This window comes from Bos taurus, chromosome 7, assembly GCF_002263795.3.
Source record: "Bos taurus isolate L1 Dominette 01449 registration number 42190680 breed Hereford chromosome 7, ARS-UCD2.0, whole genome shotgun sequence".
Taxonomy (NCBI): domain Eukaryota; kingdom Metazoa; phylum Chordata; class Mammalia; order Artiodactyla; family Bovidae; genus Bos; species Bos taurus.
This window is the reverse complement of record NC_037334.1, coordinates 67296962-67319029: the sequence shown is the minus strand read 5'-3', so window position 1 is coordinate 67319029 and position 22068 is coordinate 67296962. Positions and strand designations below refer to the sequence as shown.

Sequence of the window (22068 nt, the reverse complement as noted above, 5' to 3'; positions counted from 1 at the left end):
TATTCCTGCCATCTCTTCTTAATATCTTCTGCTTCTGTTAGGTCCATACCATTTCTGTCCTTTATCGAGCTCATCTTTGCATGAAATGTTCCTTTGGTATCTTTGATTTTCTTGAAGAGATCCCTAGTCTTTCCCATTCTGTTGTTTTCCTCTATTTCTTTGCATTGATCACTGAAGAAGGCTTTCTTATCTCTTCTTGCTCTTCTTTGGAACTCTGCATTCAGATGCTTATATCTTTCCTCTCTCCTTTGCTTTTCACTTCTCTTCTTTTCACAGCTATTTGTAAGGCCTCCCCAGACAGCCATTTTGCTTTTTGCATTTCTTTTCTATGGGAATGGTCTTGATCCCTGTCTCCTATACAATGTCACGAACCTCAGTCCATAGTTCATCAGGCACTCTATCTATCAGATCTAGGCCCTTAAATCTATTTCTCACTTGCACTGTATAATCATAAGGGATTTGATTTAGGTCATACCTGAATGGTCTAGTGGTTTTCCCTACTTTCTTCAATTTCAGTCTGAATTTGGCAATAAGGAGTTCATGATCTGAGCCACAGTTAGCTCCTGGTCTTGTTTTTGCTGACTGTATAGAGCTTCTCCATCTTTGGCTGCAAAGAATGTAATCAATCTGATTTTGGTTTTGACCAACTGGTGATGTCCATGTATAGTCTTCTCTTGTGTTGTTGGAAGAGTGTGTTTGCAATGATCAGTGCATTTTCTTGGCAATACTCTATTAGTCTTTGCCCTGTTTCATTCCGTACTCCGAGGCCAAATTTGCCTGCTAATCCAGGTGTTTCTTGACTTCCTACTTTTGCATTCCAGTCCCCTATAATGAAAAGGACATCTTTTTTGGGTGTTAGTTCTAAAAGGTCCTATAGGGCTTCGTAAAACCGTTCAACTTCAGCTTCTTCAGCATTACTGGTTGGGGCATAGACTTGGATTACTGTGATATTGAATGGTTTGCCTTGGAAACGAACAGAGATCATTCTGTCGTTTTTGAGATTGCATCCAAGTACTGCATTTCAGACTCTTTTGTTGACCATGATGGCCACTCCATTTCTTCTGAGGGATTCCTGCCCACAGTAGTAGATAAAATGGTCATCTGAGTTAAATTCACCCTGTGTATTACTTCTATACAAAACTAAATATCATTTTAAAAAACTGATACCAAGTCCTTCTCTAGGAAAATCCTGTCAATTTATGGAATGTTTTTATTTTCTTCACACCTTACACTGAACTCTTTGCATTATCCCATCTTTCTCCCAGTGAACCAGTCACAGTTATGATCACATAGCTGTCAGTAAGGAAAGCTGCTAATAGATGAAAAAGGAAAAGCAACAAGCATCATCTCTCTACTGGGTCCAAGCCTCCATTTATTTACAGTTGAGGTAACTCAAGATTCAATCTAATTCAAATAAGATTTGTTGAGTGAATTAATCCATTCCCCCCAATAAAGTATTCTCAAACATTAAAAAGGTATGTAATACCATCTTGTGTTCTAGTAGAAAAGTATTAGGAACCCATCAGACATGGCAGTAGAGGGATATAACTGAAATATAAAATTTTGATTCTATTCAATTCAGCAGCCTTTACTGAGTATTGAATGTTTTCACAGCCCTAGGCTAGAACACTCTACTCCCTCTTACTGGAAATGCTTTATTCTTTCTTCCTTACTTATCTGAATTTCGCCTCTCTGTAAAGACCTACTCCCAGTTTCTCCAAGAAGCCCAATCTGACTTCTCTAGGCCAGAGCAGCTATTCTCTTTGTCTGAAAATGCAGGATGCATAATGTCTCCTTGAGCACATATGAACCTTCAGCCCTCAGTTATTTAAATATACATATTTTAACTTTTCTTCCTAGAGAGACTGTAGGGCCCTACGGGGTACAGTCTTTTTTAAGAATCATCAATGTTTTCCACAGTGTTCTGTTATCTGGTAGACACTGAATAAATGTTTGTTGATTGACTGACAAATCTGGGATTTGCCTTTCCCTTGGTCCAAAACTCTAGTACAAAACTGCTAGAGTACAGTTAATACTTGCTGAAATGGATGCCAATTCTTGGTCTTAAACATGGTAATGATCCTTTTCTAAAGAGTCTTGGATTTTACCCTGTTTTCTAACTGGCTCCACAAAGCGTAGGGCTCGTGTGTTAATTTACAATACAAAGAAGAAATCTCTTCCTTCCAGTCTGTGCCAAATGGGTTGAAAAACTAGATGAGAACTGGAAGTTTCCACAGTCATGCACCAGGTAACAAGAAGCTTTTTCAAAGGAGTAAAACTGTTCTTTCTCTGCTAGGAGAGCAACTTAAGAAGAAAGAAACAGTCAGGCTGAAAGTTGTGTCTTTGCCCCCACTTTTCCAGTGCTGAGCCAGGAAAATGAGATACTGAAGAGGTGAAATGTTGCCAAACCCCTGAGAAATGAGGCATGTGCTGCTGGGGATGCAAGAGGGTTGGTGACATTTAATTGAGGAATTGCCCAATTTTCCATCTGGTTGAGAAAAAAATCAAGGTGAAACAGTTGGGCCCCGATGTGTGTGACTGAGTTAGAGGCAGGTGCCATCCAATTTCATTTTCTTAAGGCAATGGATCTTAGCAATGATATGGCTCTGTTCCACTATCTGAGGATGCAATTAGAAACACAAGAAGCCTCATGTCCTGACTCTGGTTCTTCCAGAAAGACATTTAGAGTATGTTAACTTTTGACCTACCTACCATGCAGCAAATACTGATCACAGTTAAGACATTGGCTGTGGAGTCATTTAGATTTGTCTTAAATTCCTGGATCATTTACTAGCTGTGTGGCCTTGGACAAGCAGTTCCCTTTGTTGCTTAATTTTGTCATCTCTGAAATAGACACTATCATATACACACACACATATATACATATATCACAATGACTGTCAAGGCAAGTAATTTTCAGGACTTCTTTAAAAATGGAATTTTCTATTGTTATTCTATACTATCACTCAGGACACTCTGAAATCCTTATAAAATCAAAATTCTGAGTCTGCTGAACGTCCAGTCTCGTTGGAAATGGTCTTCCCAAAGCAGACTTACAAAAACCTAGACTAATTAGAATCGTGGGGGGAGTTGCATCTCAGTGTTCTCTCACTTCAGTTTTCCAAGTATCCAGATTGTTCTTTATGCTGTTCCTCATTTGGATCAAGTGCTTCATACCTGTGCCTTGTCACCTGTTTATTCCCTATTCCTAGCATGTCCTTGGCTGCCATTCTCAAAACACCAAGTCCAGTCTCTCCTCAAGGCTTAGTCCAAGTCACTGCCTCTGTGGAACTGTACTCCACATTCGGAGGCTACCATTTTCCCCTGGAACCTCCCCACACGGTAATTTGATATCATTTCCCTTTCATGTTTATTTCATTCTATTTTACATTTGATTATTTTGACAGGCAAACTTTTGGCATCCTGAGCAGCAAATGTCTCATTTCTCAAGGATTTATCTTTCTATAGAGAGTATAACTCTGCAAAACGTGTAGATTTCACACCTAGGAGGTGTGAAAACGATCCACAGATCTAGAGATTTTTTACATAATTGGTGCTCAATAAATGGTTGATGAATAAATAGATGAAGCACTTGAAGCCTATTCTTGAATCAGTTCAAGGACTTGACCAGTTCTGAAGGAGGAACATCCATCCTCCTCCCACCCCTAATTTCTACCATCCCTAATCTAGTATTTCTATTTTTCCTCAGAAAACAGCAACATCTGCTCTTTTGGAAATTATTGGGAAGAATATATCTGCCTGTTCTCCTACCCTGCCCCACTCATTCCTGCCCAAATGAGGAGGATGGAAAATTCTCACCAGTAAGATAAGCAAGGGACCCAGGAACCAGGCAACCAACCCACTCCAGAGGCTCAGCTTGCCACCACATGGGTAAGTCAGCCTGATTCAGAAGTGCTATTGATCTAGACCATCACGGCAAATCCAGCTTGCCCATGTTTCCTGTGTGGCTTTTCGGCTGGCTCACAACTTATAGTGGGATGATGGGTGTCAACTGTCCCTATATACATATCTAATAATACTTTTACAAGCCCTGACATTGATTTAATGTTGAGAAGGATACCCAAAAAAAAATTATATTTCAAAATATGGCATTTTTGAAGGAAAACCAGAACATTGTACAGTTTATACATCAGAGGGATGAGAGAAAAATCCCAAGAAGCTGTAATCCTTCTTTGAAATGAAATTCTAAACATGATGTTTTATTAATAGGCTACTATAAAATCAAAATGGGCTTCCAGCCAGTGCATTCCTGAATTAGAGCTTACACATCATTGGAACAAGCTCTACCAGGATGGCACCAGATTCAGCAGAGGATGTTAAAAGCCCTAAAATAATCTGATGTAAAGGTTTAATAGGAGGTGCCCCACCATAAAAGATTAAAAATATCATCTAAATGGAAATAAAGGCATGCATCTCCCTACACTCATGGGAGGTTCACAAACAGCAAGATGAGAGATTCTAACCACACTTCACATCTTTGTATTCATTTACCGCAGTAGCAAATGCAGAAGAGCGTAAAGTGGTGGCTTTTCACAGTCAACAGTTTTAATTCAACAAGGATCTAATGAGTTTCCATTTGGTATGCAGTATGCTAGTAGAGCAAGATCCCCCTAGGCATAAAAACACATGTCATCTAGTTTGTCATGTACTCCATACTGGTATTTTTGTTTGAATTCCTATCCTGGATAATTGTAATTGAGGCAGTTTCATATTTTATGGGGCCTAAAGCTTATACAATTTGGGAGTATGCTTTTAAAAACAAAACAAAATTATAAACACAAAATCAAATGGATGTTCTTGGAAGGGGTTCTTGCAAGCCAGGGGACTAAGGCTTAAGACACATTAGCTTTTCAGTAAATCCCCCACTGGTATAGCACAGTGGTTATAGCACTAATAAAATCCTCTAATTAACAGCATGGTCAATAAAAAAGTCTCTGCAAGTGATGAAACACAAATGATGAAGATAATGAATATGATAATAATGAAGAAGATGATGATCAAAAAGAGGAGGAGGAGGAGGGAAAAAAGATTTATACACAGGGCATATCTCTATCACTTCATGCTCTTGCCACTGGCAGGTGGAAACCCACATCAGGAGCCTGGATGATAGTAGTCTCCTAACTCAGTCATCTTCTAGCTCTTTGCTACTCTCTTGCACACACAAACCCTTGCCTGGAGCCTGCTGCTCCTATAAATGGTTTGACATTCACTGTAACTTATCTTCAGAATGCACCATTCAGAAGAATCTGAAGGGACTGTACAACAATCTCTTTCATTTCTAAAGTACTTTAGAGGAATTTTTTTTTTTTCTTTTATACAGAAGTCATGACAAGAGGCTACTGAAGCTTTTCTGCAAATGTATCTCCTGCGCTGTTACTTCTCTTTCTTTCATTACTGTGAAACAGAAAAGGAAGACAACTTTCTCTATAGAAAAAGAAGGTTTAGTGAACACCCTGCAAGATGTAAAGGCTAAAATTAGGAGAAAACATACAATTATTTTAAACTAGTTAAGTTAGATTTCCAACTGTTTTTTTTTTTTTTCTCTTAACTCTTCAGTTGGTTTTTAGAGAAATGCTTCAATTGTCTAGCTTTCATCTCATGACCTATGTATTCAATAGGTAGTTTAAATGTTGACTCTCCCCCAAGAAATACCCCATTCACCTTATCAGTGTGGGTGTAATGCATCTACTTTGGGCACTAGGCTGCAGAGGGGTAGGTAGGGATCAGCGCTACAGTATTAAAAATAACAAATAGTATTTGAGAGTTTTTTTTTTTTTAATGGGCAATAAATTCTATCAGTTACAAATGTGTATATTAATAGTGTGTTGTGGAGGGAAACAATGAACAGGCGAGGCTAAGTGTGTGCTGATTGTTTCCCTAGAGAGGTACAAAATACCACCAGGGTTAAAAAAAAAAAAAAGATGGACTAATTGGTTCACAAGCGGTGGCACAGACCTAAATGGAAGGCTACGTACGATCTAAAGATGGACTTCCAGTACCGTGTGTGTATGGGGGCAAGGGTGCCACTCCCTGGGCAGATAAACAGTTCCTGTGGCAGAAAAGTGCATGATGTGTTTGTGGGAAGAACAGGATGAATGAACTGTAGAGAGAAGGTAAGCCTGGAGAGTGGATCAGAGGCCAAGTCTTGCAGAATTATAACCCATACTAAGGATTTAACTTCTGACCTCATATGTGCCATTTTACAGATTTGTGAAAACAGATAGAAAAAAGACTAAAACAGTCTCCATATGGAGTATAGTGGACGGAAAGAGCTCTTTTTAGGACTGTCTAAGCCTTTTGTACCAACACAGAGAAAAGACTCCTCAAGGTGGAAATATTTCTTGCCTCTATGTTCTCCAAGCCTAACAAAGTAAGGAACAGAGTAAGACTCTGGGTGGTCATGTTACCTTTCTCAAGTTCAGTTTCCTTATCTGTAAATTGAAACCGTAACCATATGGTATTTGTGTATATGTGGCCTCATTTTTTAACTTTTCATTTTGAAATGATATTAGACAAGCAGAAAAATTGTAAATACAGAATTCCTAGGTGTACTTCACCCTGCTTCACTTAACACGAGCATCTTACAGAACCATGGTATATTTATAAAAACAGACAAATCAGCATGGCTATAAAACTTTACACTGCAAACTTTAGATTTCATTGGTTTTTTCCATTAACACATTGTTCTGTACCAAGACTCAACTCAGGCCACCTCATTGCATTTAATTGTCATATATCCTTAGTCTTCCCCAATCTATGACAGTTTTTCCACCTTCCTTTGCGTTTCCTGCCCTTGACACCTTTGAAAAGCAATGGCTAGGTAATTTTGTAGATCATCTCTCCCCCAGTTTTCCCATGGATAAACTGAGATTGTCGATTTGGGAGTAGAATACTCTCTCTTTGGCCACATGATTTTGTCTTCTGCTCCAGCTTGGGATTTTATAAAAGGAAGTCCTTTTTCCCTGGTCTATACCCTTTTTGTCATTCCTCCAGGTCCAGCATAATCGGCACATTAGACCTGAAAGAAACTTAAGACAGACAGTCACACAAAGTCCTGTGTCCTATCTAGTTTTATTTTTAGGAGCCTCATTAATCTTCAACCTTTCTTAAATATTATTTATTCTCTTCATTTCTTATGTGTTTTCCCTTCTCTCTGGACCCTGAAGCTACCACAGATGCAACATGTCTACAATGACAAGATAAGTATTATGTTCTGTAGAAGAGTTTTCTCTCTGGTCTCTAAAACCTCACAGGGAACCTCTTTCAAGGTAGCCTCGTCTATCTACATTGGCAGGGAATTAGCACATGCAAGACCTGTGTCTGCAAATTTTCTAGACCTCACAGTTTACTCTTTAAAAAGACAATGACTCGTTCCTAATTATGTTTTCTCTTGAAGAAAGAACAGTCTCCCTGGATTTAAATCACACCTATCAATGTGCTGGTTAATCTTTGGATGGAATCTGTAAAATTGGAACACAACAAAAGCAATATTTCTTTGTGCCTTAAGATAAGTCTCTAAGTCAGTTTGTATACACAACTTTCATTTTAGATAAATTTGATGGGTAGAATTGCCTGATTTTGGAGTTAAGAAATTAGGATCTGAGAACTCTGCAGATGTTATAAGGTGAACTCAAAGGCCTGTAGAAATGCTGGGTTTTGGCTTCCCTGGTGGCTCAGAGGGTAAAGCGTCTGCCTACAATGCAAGAGATCTGGGTTTGATCCCTGGGTCAGGAAGATCCCCTGGAGAAGGAAATGGCAATCCACTCCAGTACTCTTGCCTGGAAAATCCCATAGACTGAGAAGCCTGGTAGGCTACAGTCCATGGGGTCACAAAGAGTCAGATATGACTGAGCGACTCACTATGGAAGAGAAAATAACTGCATTTCTACTTCTTTAAAAGTTCCATCACACTTGCTCTTTTTTCCTTGAACACATGGTGCTCTGCTCTGACTCAGGGCCACTGCACACAATGCTCCTTCTGTCTACTTAACTCTCCTCCCCATCTCTCTATTGTTTTCCTTAGGAAAGTCATCATTCACCTTCCAGACTAGATCAGGTCCTCCTTCAGATGCTTTCATGATTCCCTGTGCTTTCCCTTCATAACACTTGAACAAAATTTATAATTATGTATCTGTGTTATAATTTAATAACCATAATGTCAGCTAACAATAGGAAATACTTATTTTACAATCTACACTACTGGTTTCTAGAGAGGCAAACTGCATTACCATTCAAGTCTTGCAGAACCACCAAAATAGGCACTTCATTCTACTCTTCTGGCATTTAAACTCACCTGATTTAACCACTTTGTTAAAAGTTTTGGTAGCAGGTAGAAGTTGTACTGATAGATGGTAGAATAGAATTCTAAATTAAAAGATGCAAGAGACAAAAGAGACTCATGATATTAGCATTTCAAAGTTGGAAAGCAAACAAAGAAAAGTATAAAAAACACCTTAGATGATATTCCTTTGAAATATCTCAATTTGATATTTGGCAAAACTAATGCAATTATGTAAAGTTTAAAAATAAAATAAAATAAATAAAATAAAATAAAATAAAAATACAGAATGGTTATTTAGTGATATCCATTAAGTCCTCCTAATTACCTTATGAAATTTACACTGCAAAAATGTAAAAGACAGTTATTAAAAATAAAAATTGTCAACAAAATACATGAGACTAAGAAGTATTCACAGAAAAAAATAACAAAACGTGCTTACACTTACTAAGCAGTTATGATATGCTAGGCGCTGAGCTAGACACTTTAACTAATTTTATTTTCACTGCACCCTCTGATATATTTGGCATAGTCAATAAAGCAGAAGTAGGTGTTTTTTCTGGAACTCTCCTGCTTTGGATGCTGGCAATTTGATCTCTAGTTCCTCTGCCTTTTCTAAATCCAGCTTGAACATCTGGAAGTTCTCGGTTCACGTACTGTTGAAGCCTGACTTGGAGAATTTTGAGCACTACTTTACTAGCATGTGAGATGAGTGCAATTGTGCAGTAGTTTAAGCATTCTTTGGCATTGCCTTTCTTTGTGACTGGGATGAAAACTGACCTTTTCCAGTCCTGTGGCCACTGCTGACTTTTCCAAATTTGCTGGCAAATTGAGTGCAGCACTTTCACAGCATCATCTTCCAGGATTTGAAATAGCTCAACTGGAATTCCATCACCTCCACTAGCTTTGTTCCTAGTGGTGCTTCCTAAGGCCCACTTGACTTCACATTCCAGGATGTCTGGCTCTAGGTGAGTGAGCACACCATCGTGATTATCTGGGTTGTGAAGATCTTTTTTGTACAGTTCTTCTGTGTATCCTTGCCACATCTTTCTTAATATCTTGTGCTTCTGTTAAGTCCATAACATTTCTGTCCTTTATTGTGCCCATCTTTGCATGAAATGTTCCCTTGTTATCTCTAATTTTTTTGAAGAGATGTCTATTCTTTCCCATTCTATTGTTTTCCTCTGTTTCTTTCTTTTTTAAAAAAAATTATTTATTTTTTTGGAGGCTAATTACTTTACAATATTGTAGTGGTTTTTGCCATACATTGACATGAATCAGCCATGGGTGTACATGTGTTCCCCATCCTGAACCCCCCTCCCAGCTCTCTCCCCATACCATCCCTCTGGGTCATCTCAGTGCACCGGGCCTGAGCACCCTGTCTCATGCATTGGACCTGGACTGGCAATCTGTTTCACATATGATAATATACACATTTCAATGCTATTCTCTCAAATCATCCCACCCTTGCCTTCTCCCACAGAGTCCTAAAGACTGTTCTATACATCTGTGTCTCTTTTGTTGTCTCGCACATAGGGTTATCGTTACTATCTTTCTAAATTCCATATATATGTGTTAGTTTACTGTATTGGTGTTTTTCTTTCTAACTTACTTTACTCTGTATAATAGGCTCTAGTTCCATCCACCTCATTAGAACTGATTCAAATGTATTCTTTTTAATGGCTGAGGAATATTCCATCATGTATATGTACCACAGCTTTCTTATCCATTCATCTGCTGATGGACATCCAGGTTGCATCCACATCCTGGCTATTATAAACAGTGCTGGCATGAACATTGGGGTACACGTGTCTCTTTCCCTTCTGGTTTCCTCAGTGTGTATGCCCAGCAGTGGGATTGCTGGATCATAAGGCAGTTCTATTTCCAGTTTTTTAAGGAATCTCCACACTGTTCTCCATAGAGGCTGTACTAGTTTGCATTCCCACCAATAGTGTAAGAGGGTTCCCTTTTCTCCACACCCTCTCCAGCATTTATTGCTTGTAGACTTTTGGATCGTAGCCATTCTGACTGGCGTGAAATGGTACCTCATAGTGGTTTTGATTTGCATTTCTCTGATAATGAGTGATATTGAGCATCTTTTCATGTATTTGTTAGCCATCTGTATGTCTTCTTTGGAGAAATGTCTGTTTAGTTTTTTGGCACATTTTTTGATTGGGTCATTTATTTTTCTGGAATTGAGCTGCAGGAGTTGCTTGTATATTTTTGAGATTAATTATTTGTCAGTTGCTTTGTTTTCTATTATTTTCTCCCATTCTGAAGGCTGTCTTTTCACTTTGCTTATAGTTTCCTTCGTTGTGAAAAAGCTTTTAAGTTTAACTAGGTCCCATTTGTTTATTTTTGCTTTTATTTCCATTGCTCTGGGAGGTGGGTCATAGAGGATCCTGCTGTGATTCATGTTGGAGAGTGTTTTGCCTATGTTTTCCTCTTGGAGTTTTATACTTTCTCGTCTTACGTTTAGATCTTTAATCCATGAGTTTATTTTTGTGTATGGTGTTAGAAAGTGTTCTAGTTTCATTCTTTTACAAGTGGTTGACCAGTTTTCCCAGCATCACTTGTTAAAGAGATTGTCTTTTCTCCATTGTATATTCTTGCCTCCTTTGTCAAAGATAAGGTGTCCATAAGTGTGTGAATTTATCTCTGGGCTTTCTATTTTGTTCCTTTGATCTATATTTCTGTCTTGGTGCCAGTACCATACTGTCTTGATGCCAGTACCATACTGTCTTGATGACTGTAGCTTTGTAGTAGAGCCTGAAGTCAGGCAGGTTGATTCCTTCACTTTCATTCTTCTTTCTCTAGATTGCTTTGGCTATTCATGGTTTTTTTGTGTTTCCATACAAATTGTGAAATTATTTGTTCTAGTTCTGTGAAAAATATCATTGGTAGCTTGATAGGGATTACACTGAATCTATAAATTGCTTTGGGTAGAATACCCATTTTCACTATATTAAGTCTTCCAATCCATGAACATGGTATATTTCTCCATCTATTTCTGTCTTCTTTGATTTCTTTCACCAGTGTTTTATAGTTTTCTATATATAGGTCTTTTATTTCTTTAGGTAGATATATTCCTAAGTATTTTATTCTTTTCCTTGTAATGGTGAATGGAATTGTTGCCTTAATTTCTCTGTTTTCTCATTGTTAGTATATAGGAATGCAAGGGATTTCTGTGTGTGAATATTATATCCTACAACTTTACTAAACTCATTGATTAGCTCTAGTAATTTTCTGGTAGAGGCTTTAGGGTTTTCTATGCAGAGAATCATATCATCTGCAAACAGTGAGAATTTTACTTCTTTTCTAATCTGGATTCCTATTATTTCATTTTCTGCTCTGATTGTGGAGAAGGCAACGGCACCCCACTCCAGTACTCTTGGCTGGAAAATCCCATGGACGGAGGAGGCTGGTGGGCTGCAGTCCATGGGGTCGCTAAGAGTCAGACACGACTGAGCGACTTCACTTTCACTTTTCACTTTCATGCATTGGAGAAGGAAATGGCAACCCACTCCAGTGTTCTTGCCTGGAGAATCCTAGGGATGGGGGAGCCTGGTGGGCTGCCGTCTATGGAGTTGCACAGAGCCGGACACGACTGAGGTGACTTAGCAGTAGCAGCTCTGATTGCTGTGCCCAAAACTTCCAAAACTATGTTGAATAGTAGTGGTAAGAGTGTGCACCCTTGCCTTGTTCCTAATTTTAGGGGGAATGCTTTCAATTTTTCACCATTGAGGATAATGTTTGCTGTGGGTTTGTCATATATAGCTTTTATTATGTTGAGGTATGTTCCTTCTATGCCTGCTTTCTGGAGGGTTTTTATCATAAATGATTGTCAAAGGCTTTCTCTGCATTTATTGAGAAAATCATATGTTTTTTTATCTTTCAATTTGTTAATGTGGTGTATTACATTGCTTGATTTGTGGATATTAAAGAATTCTTGCATTCCTGGGATAAAGCCCACTTAGTCATGATGTACGATCTTTTTAGTATGCTGTTGGATTCTATTCACTAGAATTTTAAGGATTTTTGCATCTATGTTCATCAGTGATATTCGCCTGTAGTTTTCTCTTTTTGTGGCATCTTTGTCAGGTTTTGGTATTAGGGTGATGGTGGCCTCATAGTATGAGTTTGGAAGTTCACCTTCTTCTGCAATCTTCTGGAAGAGTTTGAGTAGGATAGGTTTTAGCTCTTCTCTAAATTTTTGGTAGAATTCAGCTGTGAAGCCGCCTGGTCCTGGGCTTTTGTTTGCTGGAAGATTTCTGATTACAGTTTTGATTTCCATGCTTGTTATGGGTCTGTTAAGACCTTCTATTTCTTCCTGGTTCAGTTTTGGAAAGTTGTACTTTTCTAAGAATTTGTTCATTTCCTCCAAGTTGTCCATTTTATTGGCATATAGTTGCTGATAGTAGTCTCTTATGATGCTTTGTATTTCTGTGTTGTCTGTTGTGACTTCTCCATTTTCATTTCTAATTTTGTTGATTTGATTTTTCTCCATTTGTTTCTTGATGAGTCTGGCTAATGGCTTGTCAACTTGATTTATCTGAGAAGATGATTAAAATTGACAAGCCATTAGCCAGCCTCTATTTCTTTCAGTTGATCACTGAGGAAGGCTTTCTTACCTCTCCTTGTTAGTCTTTGGAACTCTGCATTTAAATGGGTATATCATTCCTTTTCTCCTTTGCCTTTCATTTCTCTTTTATTCACAGCTATTTGTAAGGCCTCTTCAGACAACCATTTTGCCCTTTTCCATTTCTTTTCCTTGGGGATGGTCTTGATCTCTGCCTCCTGTACAATGTGACAAACCTCTGTACATAGTTCTTCAGGCAGTCTGCGTATCAGATCTAATCCCTTGAATCTATTTGTCACTTCCACTGTATAATCGTAAGGGATTTGATTTAGGTTATACCTGAATGGCCAGTGGTTTTCCCTACTTTTTTCAATTTAAGTCTGAATTTGGCAATAACGAGCTCATGGTCTGAGCCACAGTCAGCTCCCAGTCTTGTTTTTGCTGACTGCATAGAACTCCATATTTGGCTGCAAAGAATATAATAAATCTGATTTCAGTATTAACCATCTGGTGATGTCCATGTGTAGAGTCTTCTCTGGTGTTTTTGGAAGATGGTGTTTGCTATGACCAGTGCATTCTCTTGGCAAAATTCTATTAGCCTTTGCCCCTAAAATGAAAAGGACATCTTTTTTGGGTGTTAGTTCTAGAAGGTCTTGTAGGTCTTCATAGAATCATTCAACTTCTTCATCATTACTGGTTTGGGCATAGACTTGGATTACTGTGATATTGAATGGTTTGCCTTGGAAACGAAGAAAGATCATTCTGCCATTTTTGAGATTGTATCCAAGTACTGCATTTCAGACTACTTCTGCTTTATTGACTATGCCAAAGCCTTTGACTGTGTGGACCACAACCAACTCTGGAAAATTCTTAAAGAGATGGAAATATCAGATCACTTCACATGCCTCTTGAGAAATCTGTATGCAGGTCAGGGAGCAACAGTTAGAACTGGACAGAGAACAACAGCCTAGTTCCAAATAGGGAAAGGAGTATGTCAAGGCTATATACTGTCTCCCTGCTTATTTAACTTATATGCAGAGTACACCACAAGAAATGCTGGGCTAGAAGAAGCACAAGCTGGAATCAAGATTGCAGGGAGAAATATCAATAACCTCAGATATGTAGATGACACCACCCTTATGGCAGAAAGTGAAGAACTCATGATCCTCTTGATGTAAGTGAAAGGAGAGTGAAACTGTTGGCTTAAAACTCAACATTCAGAAAACTAAGATCATGGCATCTGGTCCCATCTCTTCATGGCAAATAGATGGAGAAACAGTGGAAACAGTGACAGATTGTATTTTTAGGGTCTCCAAAGTTACTGCAGATGGTGATTGCAGCCATGAAATTAAAAGACACTTACTCCTTGGGAATAAAAGCTATGACCAACATAGACAACACATTAAAAAGCAGAAACATTACTTTGCCAACAAATGTCTGTCTAGTCAAAGCTTTGGTTTTTCCAGTAGTCATGTATGGAGGGAGAGTTGGACTATAAAAAAAGTTGAGCACTGAAAAATTGATGCTTTTGGACTGTGGTGTTGGAGAAGACTCTTTAGAGTCCCTTGGACTGCAAGAAGATCCAATCAGTCCATCCTAAAGGAAATCAGTCCTAAATATTCATTGGAAGGACTGATGGTGAAGGTAAAACTCCACTACTTTGGCCACCTGATGCGAGGAACTGACTCATTTGAAAAGACCCTGATGCTGGGAAAGACTGAAGGCAGGAGGAGAAGGGGACAATAAGAAGAATGAGATGGTTGGATGGCATCATTGACACAATGGACATGAATCTGAGTAAACTCCATGAGTTGGAAATGGACAGGGAGGCCTGGCTTGCTACAGTTCATGGGGTCGCAAAGAGTCAGACACAACTGAGCGACTGAACTGAACTGTAATATATCTGAGGGCTTCCCTGGTAGCTCAGATGGTAAAGAATCTGCCTGCAATACACGAGACCTGGGTTTGATCCCTGGGTTGGGAAGATCCACTGAAGAAGGGCATGGCAACCCACTCCAGTATTCTTGCCTGGAGAATTCCAAGAACAGAGGAGCCTGGTGGGCTACAGTCCATGGAGTCACAAAGAGTCAGACCCAACTGAACAACTCACACTTTCACTTTTCACTATGACATATTTACTCAACAAATATTTATCAACGCTTGCAATTTATCCAGCCACTATGCTTAGAACAAGACAGACAAGATACCTACCTAGCATGCAGTCTAGCAGAGAAGACATATGTTAAACAGTCTCTTAATGTTTATTGCATAACTGAGGGTAGCCAACTCATCCCAATTTGCCTGGAACATTCCTGGTTTTCAGACTGAAAGATCTGCCTCCTCTGAATACTCTCTCAGTTCTGGGCATAAGGGGAGAGTTGGTCCCAAAGCAAAGTGACAGAAGACATACTTAAATATAGTAAGCACTATTACAAAGAAGTGTAGGGTTATCTGAACAATGAGTGATTAGCTCTCTTTGACAGATGAAAAAACTGAGCTTTACAGAAGTTAATATGCCCATGCCGGTACATGGTGAAGTAGGAATCTGCAGCCCAGTTGTTGTGATTCCCAATCACAGGACTTTATTCCATTTCTGAGTCAGTGGAATACCTTCTGAGACTTATATTTGAGAGTACAAATCTAGACTTGCACTAATTGATGAAATGCTTCCAAAAGGTTTGGTGGAGGAATAGTCATCATTATAAGAAACAAAAGATTTCAGAGCAAATCCTTTGGGTCTGGATGCTGAATGCAACTCTATTCCTACTGGAAATGCATGAAAAAGAAATAGCTGCCTATCCTCTGCTATCCCCACCTTTCAGCTGTGCGTGGCTCAGGAACAAACAAAGGAAAGCATTTTTCAGCTTGACTGCAGTCTTTTGTGGGAAACAAATTGTGTTTCTTCAAGTGTAAGGAGTAGGGTAGGAGAAGAGGACCGTTAAAAATTGACAGGGCATACCTAAATACCTCTGGACAGTGGAGCAAAATGCCCCTGCAGGGGGTTTGAGCAGACTACACCTGTTTGTTTTGCTTAGAAAGACACAGTTTTCCCTTGGTGTAAACTCAGTGAGGAAAGGATTGTGTCTTGCATCGAGCAGTTCTACTTGGCTGGCATCTTTGATAGGATGACACAAAAACAAGTGATCTAGAAAACTGGCAATGTGGGGCAGTAAAAGAGACCAGGTTATGAATTCCTCCATCATGTTTGCTCCAATGATGGAAGGGTCTTTGATTTGTTTTGGTCACTGCTGTACACAGAACAGTATCCTACATAAATAAGCACTCACTAATACTTGATGGACAGATGGATGGATGGAGGGAGGGATGGAGGGATGAAGGGATAAATGAATAGATGGATGAGAAGATAATAGTCCTAGTTTATAATTGTGAATATAATACATCTACTTTACCTACCTGGACCTTGGCTTTCTCATCTATTAAATGGGAGAATTTAACTACATGAATTTTATCCTTTCCAATAAAATTCAGAGTTCTCTGCTTCAAGGTCTATACTTCAGGTTAATAATACATCCACAGATCAGATAATTCTCAGACTATCTGTTTGTTTAGTTGCTAAGTCACATCCAACTCTTTGTGACCCTATGGACTGTAACCTGCCAGGCTCCTCTGTCCATGGGATTTCCCAGGCAAGAATACTGGAGTGGCTTGCCATTTAAGATAATTCTCAGTATCCAGGCACATTTCTAGATGCCCAACTAGAGAAGAACAGTTCAATATATTATGGCATACTCATAAAACAGAAAATAAATTACAACTAACATTGATGTTATATGAGTATATCTATTGACAAAAAAATTGCTGATGGTATTGTTAATTTTTTAAAGAGTTATAAAATCACATAAGCAGTATAGTGTAATCCAAATATGTATAAATGTGCAGACTTAGAGAGAAACATGAAAAGATTCGAGCATACATGCTAGCAGTGCTTATCACTGTATAGTGGATTTATGGATGAGTTTATTTATTTTTTTGTAATTGTTTCCTATCATCTAATTTTCCTTTATGATTATGTTGTTGTCATATAAGGTAAATTGGTATAATGATCTAGCATCTATTAGATCCTAGATCTACACTAGTGAAGGGCTGTCATATAAGAATTAGGACATGAGCTCTGAAATCAGACAGCCTGGTTCAAATCCTGGTTAACCCCTAGCTACTGTGTGACCTCAGGTAAGTTACTCAACCTCTCTTAGCTCCACTTTCCTCTTGTATAAAACAAAAAGTAATACCCAACTCATAGACTGGCACTGAAGTTTAAAATAAGTAATCTATGCAAAGTGCCTGGCATATATTATACATTCAGTAAAAGTTATTACTATACTAAATACAAAGTGTTTTTTTTTTAACAAACCTGCCAAATGACAGTCATTATCCTCAGACAATTTTTAGTTTGGTGACTAACACACAAGAAACAAAAAGCATTACAATAATCTCCCAGAGTCAAAGATGTAGAATAACTAATGCCACTCTCTCCCTGAATCTTTACATGTGATGAGCCAAGACCAACCTGGTGGGAATTACTTACCTCATCTTCATGCCCACCACCACTCCCTCAGCTCTGGTTTATCTTTTATCTTTTCATTACATTACACTCCAAAGGGTTTCTTGGCTTCAGTTCAGTTCAGTTCAGTTCAGTCGCTCAGTCGTGTTCAACTCTTTGCGACCCCGTGAATCGCAGCACGCCAGGCCTCCCTGTCCATCACCAACTCCCGGAGTTCACTCAAACTCAAGTCCATCGAGTCAGTGATGCCATCCAGACATCTCATCCTCTATCGTTCCCTTTTCCTCCTGCCCCCAATCACTCCCAGCATCAGAGTCTTTTCCAATGAGTCAACTCTTCTCATGAGGTGGCCAAAGTACTGGAGTTTCAACTTTAGCACCATTCCTTCCAAAAGAACACCCAGGACTGATCTCCTTCAGAATGGACTGGTTGGATCTCCTTGCAGTCCAAGGGCTTCATGTCTTTCCAAATTCCCATCTATCTACACCAGGGGGCCTCAATGGATGCTCCCAGTTTCGTAGTGTTAGTACCACCTGAGAGTTTATTAGAAATGCAAATTCTTGGGCTCCACCAAAGAGTTACTAAATCTGAATCCACAAGGATGGAACCTAGTAACTGTGTTACAGAGTCTTTGCTGGATACAATACCATCAGATCAGTTTCCCAAAGGACACATACTTGTGTCTCTCTCTACTCTCCAAATCTCTGTACCTATTGAGTAAATGGTGACAGATTTTCTTCCCCTCTTGTTGAAGGTTTTCCCACTATGATCTTGCCCCAGTCTACTTCTCCAAGCTCATCTTCAGCGACTTTTTGCCCTCACAAAATGCTCTAGAAAACTAAAGCACCTAATTCTCCCTGGACACAATGCATGTTATGATTCTATTCCTATGTGTCTACACCTTTACTCATGCTAATTCCTAAAAGTGTAATGTAATTTCTTCTTTCATCCCATCTTAGATGTTCAAACCCTGGTAAACCTTAAGACCCAGTACCCATCCATAAAACTTCCCCCAGTATACAACCAATCCCCTATAGAGATGATTGTTTTCTCCTCAGGACATCTGAAGCATTCAACCGGCCCAATCATTCCTCATTTCCAATCTTTTCTCCTTCCTTATTTGGACTCATGATATATTAGCTTGGAGTTGGTGATGGACAGAGACGCCTGGTGTGCTGCAGTCCATGTGGTCACAAAGAGTCGGACACAACTGAGCAATTGAACTGAATGGAGAGCTATCATAACAAAGTATCACAAACTGGGAAACTGACAACAATAGAACTGTTTTCTCTCACAATTCTGGGAACTAGAAGTCTGAAATTAAGTTGTTATCTGGGCCTTGCCTTTTCTCTCAATGTCTGGTGTTTCCAGCAATCAGGGTTCCTTGACTCATAGACACACCACTTCAAGCTCAGCCTTAGTAATCAAATGGCATTCCCCCTGGCATTCTGTGTCCATTCTCCTCTTCCTATAAGTCCACCATTCATATTGCATTAGGACCCACCTCATCTTAACTTGATTACACCTGCAAAAACCACATTTATAAATACGGTCACATTCTTTGAAACTGATCGTTAGGATTTATTTCAACATTCTTCCCAATATGTGGAGGAACACAACTCAACCTACAGTATTGTGCATATATGACACAGTACTCCTAATCCATAGAAAGCTCCTTGAAAGGAGGTTCTTCAGCTGATCGCTATTTTCCTTTCCCTATGCATCCTCCCCAAACCTTCGACCCAATCTCAGCACAGGACCTAGTGCATATTATAGTTGAATGGATGAAAAACTAAAGACACAAGGTGTAAGGTGACTAAGCACTGGTTACATTAACTAGTAATTAAATGCTAAAATGTGTGATGTGGTCTATTCAGTTGTGGGGAATTGGGAAGTCAGAGAAAGAGGTCTATGAGGGATGGAGTGCTTAATACAGGTTTCTTGGAGGCAGAGTGGCTTCTTAATGAATGGACAGGATTTGGAGAAAGAAAGAAAAGAGAGTATAACTTTTCACGTAGGGAAACGGTATGAACAAAAGATTGTGGGAATGAGATTTTTTTTTTTCTGTGTATGTAGAACCAGAGCCCTAGCCAGCAGATCTGGAATGAAAGATGGACACTGGACAGAAAAGAGAAACAATCTACTGCTTGTCTTATTTTTAGCTCACTGATCATTGTTTGACTTTTCCTCTATTTCCGCTGCTTATTTATTATTTCTTACCTGGCTTCTAAATTCCATTTCTGAGAGAAGATAATTGAATTGGCAGCCTTATATGCCTATGGAACCCTGGACTTCATTCTCCTGACAGTAATCATCTTCCTGTGCTGGAGGGCAAATGAGAAAGTGAGCATAAGGACCAGGTCTGGTTAAGTTACTGCAGTATCTCCAATGCCTGCCATAGAAACAGGCTCAATACATGTCTGTTGAATGAATGGCAAGATAACTATAAGAATGTCTGCATGTATCTATATACATGCAGGTGTGTGTGTGTACCTGTGTATTTATATTTATCAGTGGTTATCCCATTCCATTAATCTATAGTTTCCTGATCACTGGAAAAGAACGATTCGATTGTTGCCTTGGGTTCCAAGGCAGTGGTAATTGCTTATTTGACTCCATACTTTGTTGCTTAATCCCCAAACTTGTTTATATTATTAGTCCATTAGATAGGACTTGCATTTATTTTTGTTTTATAATCAGTTGAATACAGCTTTGTTTGACCAATATTAAATAAATCAAACAATACTAATGAAGAATCTGCTTGTATTCAAATTCAAATCAGACAATGAGGTTGAAAATGTTGACCTTAATAAATTAATTCTTAAATTGTGGTGTGAAAAGATCAGAAAAGCCTAAAAGCTAAATGCAAAATGTATAATTTTTTTTTCATACTTTCCCCCTGAATTTCCTCCAGCATTCACACTGATAGTGCATTAAACAAGCAGTCTACATGGTTTGTGATTTTTGTGCTGAGTCGTACGTCCTCCTAACGGGTAGCATTAACAATGATGATTTTTCTCTGACAAGCAACAGTAGGTTTGGGACAGCATCATGCTTTATTCTCTTCCTTGGGAAGGAGGATTATTAAATTTTTATCTAGTGATTCAGATGAAATATTAAATCTCTTTCAAGGAAAAAAAATTCTTCCTAACTTTCTCATATCTCATAATATGTGATACACACATTTTAATGACTTATCTAGTATCACTGCCTTCTTAAGAAAATAAAAATGATATTCTGATTGTAGAGCTCACCATCATTATCATCATAGCAATTGTTTGTTGAAGAATTCCTATATATTAGGCAGAATTGTCCATACTAATTAAGACAGAGCATTAAGTTTTTTAATTTAACCATTGTGATAATGCTATGAGCTAAAAAGTGTGATTACTATTATTTTATACAGGAAAAAAACAGATATGAGAAGATAAAGAACTTGTCTTAGGTCATATAGCTAGTAATTCAAGGAGTCAGATTTTAATTCAGATCTCAATGACTAGAGAACATATGTGCTATTTGCTACATTATCTTATACTCATTTTTTTAACAGAAAAAAATGTTAAGCTATAAGAAAATCAACTGATTTAATTTAAAAAAATTATAAACCACTGTTCAGGGGCTATTTCTGGGCTGAATGCATATTCAACCCCAATCACAGCTATCAACAATCATTTAACCTAGAAATTCCATAACATTCAGAGGAAATTGAAATAAAAATTACTTGTTGTTGTGGTCCCCAAGTTTTTTTACAAGTAGATAGTCAGCTGTACAACTTTTTTTTAACCAAATCTTGCATCTTGACTGATGTATTATACAAAAAAAAAAAAAGCAGTCTTAGCTTTATTTGCTCATTCATTTATTCATTTTAAGCATACTTACTAAGCATACCGAGTACCTCTCATATATGAGGCTTTGTGAAGAACATTTAACATTTTAAAATGTAACCCCTCCCATTAAGGGAGAGAATGAAATAATTATCATGATATCTGCTATTCAACTGTCATCATATCCTAGTAAAATTAGAATCAGTATCAGACACATAAAAGTCATGGGATAGGAGCCATGCTCTGATTGGCAGCATTCTATTTCATTTGCTCCCCAGGTGGACAAGTCTTCAGAGAATCTTTCCATTCATTCAAAACTCATTTTTAAAGCCTTTCTTCATACTAAGGTGCTAAAGCTGAAATATATTAAAGCACCTCCCTTTCTAGAAAACTCGGTAACCAACTTGGATTTTAATACTTAATAGAGATAATGTACCAGAAGGAGGGTTTGAAAAAAAAAATCACATGGGAATGAATAAGGTTTGCTTTTGATGGAAAGGGCAAATATGCTTTTCTTAAATTTCAAAAATTACACCACATTTGCTGACCCTGTTTGAAATACCAAAAGGATGTCACCAAAATGCCTTTTTTCATTTGAGAAACTTTATGGGCTGTTTGCTAGTAAATAAAACCAGGTATTCAGGAATTATGGGTTAAGCTAAGGGTCTGCAAACTGTGACCCATGCCTAAATATAGCCTGCCCCTTGATTTTACAAATAAAGTTTTACTGGAACACAGCCAAATCAATTCCATTGCATATTGTCTCGTTCAAGGGCTTTTTCTGGGCTGAGTACAGATTCAACCTCATCTTCAATATTCCCATCATGGCCATCAACAGTCATTT

The 22068-nt window shown here is 38.4% G+C and overlaps 1 protein-coding gene across 6 annotated transcripts in view; it reads right to left on the bottom strand.

Moving 5' to 3' along the window:
* SGCD (sarcoglycan delta) overlaps nucleotides 1–22068 on the bottom strand; it is a 1117349-nt gene that overhangs the window by 705822 nt on the left and 389459 nt on the right. For 3 of the 6 annotated variants that reach the window (XM_059888161.1, XM_059888159.1, XM_059888162.1), the window contains one exon: nucleotides 19621–19724. The exons of the other annotated variants lie outside the window; for them this stretch is intronic. The gene's annotated coding sequence lies outside the window, so the exon portion shown is untranslated. The remainder of the gene's footprint in view (nucleotides 1–19620; nucleotides 19725–22068) is intronic. 6 annotated transcript variants of the gene reach the window in all.